This window comes from Otolemur garnettii, unplaced genomic scaffold (genome assembly GCF_000181295.1).
Source record: "Otolemur garnettii isolate 467f Iridium unplaced genomic scaffold, OtoGar3 scaffold00159, whole genome shotgun sequence".
Classification (NCBI taxonomy): domain Eukaryota; kingdom Metazoa; phylum Chordata; class Mammalia; order Primates; family Galagidae; genus Otolemur; species Otolemur garnettii.
In genome coordinates, this window is record NW_003852554.1 from 3,068,222 (window position 1) to 3,069,664 (window position 1,443).

A 1,443-nucleotide genomic window follows, 5' to 3' on the forward strand; every position below is an offset into this window, starting at 1 on the left:
GTGAAAACCCCACACTGTACCCTAGAAGTGCATTAATGTACATAGTTACCATTCAATAAAAAAAAAATCAATTTAATACTTAGAAAAACTTGAAAATATAGTTCATTTTGTATGAAAACAGAAAAAACACTGAATAGCCAATTAAATTCTAAGAAATTTAAAAAAAATCTGGAGGCATCATGTTACCAGACTTTAAATTATACTGCAAGTTTATAGTGACCAAAACAGCATGGTACTGGTACAAAAATAGAAGCACAAATTTATGAAACAGAATTTAGAATCTACAGATGAAACCAGGCTCATATTGCCATTTGATCTTCCTTATAGCAAATAAAAGCATACACTGGGGATAAGAATCCCTATTTAATAAATGATTCTTGAAGAACCGTTTATACACATGTAAAAGACTGAAAATCAACCTGCACTTTATGTCACTTACAAAAATAAACTAAGAGATTTAAATCTAAGACATGAAATGATAAAAACTCCAGAAGAAAATGTGGGAAAAACTCTTTAGAACATCAGCTTTGGGAAAGAATTCATGAATAAGTCACCATTAGCAATTGTCGCAATAAGAAAAAGAAATAAATGGGACCTGATCAAGTTTAAAAACTTCTGTACATCTAAGGACACAATCAACAAAACAAATAGACAGCTTCATAATGGAAGAAGATATTCACATGTTATGAATCTGACAAAGGGATAATAACCAGAATCTACCAAGAACTCAAGCAAATGAACAAGAAAAGAGCAAACAACCCCATTAATCATTCGGCAAGAGAATAGAATCTTTTCTCAAGAGGACAGAAAAAATGGCCAACACACACATGAAAAAGTGCTCATCATCCCTACTCATCAGAGAAATGTAAATCAAAACCACCTTGAGATATCACAAAACCCCAGTGAGAATAGCCCACATCATAAGGTCCCAAAGCTGCAAAGTCTCCATGGTTGTAGAGAGAGGGGAACATCTATACATTGTTGGTGAGATTGCAAACTAATATAGCCCTTTTAAAAAGAAGTATTGAGAATGCTCAAAGAGCTAAAAGTAGACCTTCCATTTGATCCCACATTCCCATTACTAGATATCTACTCAAAAGAAAAAAATTAATTTTTTCACAAGGATATTTGCCTTCAAATGTTTATAACAGCTCAATTCACAATTGAAAAGATGTGGAAACAACCCATATGCTCATGAACTCATGAGTGGATTAGTAAACTGTGAATGAATCAACTGAAACTGAGATTTTACCTTACAAATGTGGACAATATAACCTAATTATATGTACACTAATATTAATTGGAATTTTTTTATTAAATGATAGCTATATACATTAATGCAAACATGGGGTACAGTGTAGTGTTTTCATATACATTTTGAAATACTTTCATCAAGCTGGTTCACATAAGTTTCATGTCATTTGCATAGTCATTGTGTCAAAA

General features: G+C 32.0%; 1 protein-coding gene across 2 annotated transcripts in view; it reads left to right on the forward strand.

Annotated features, from left to right (window-relative positions):
• Positions 1-1,443, forward strand: part of AGBL4 (ATP/GTP binding protein like 4) — a 1,282,996-nt gene that overhangs the window by 365,265 nt on the left and 916,288 nt on the right. The gene's annotated exons all lie outside the window — the stretch shown is intronic.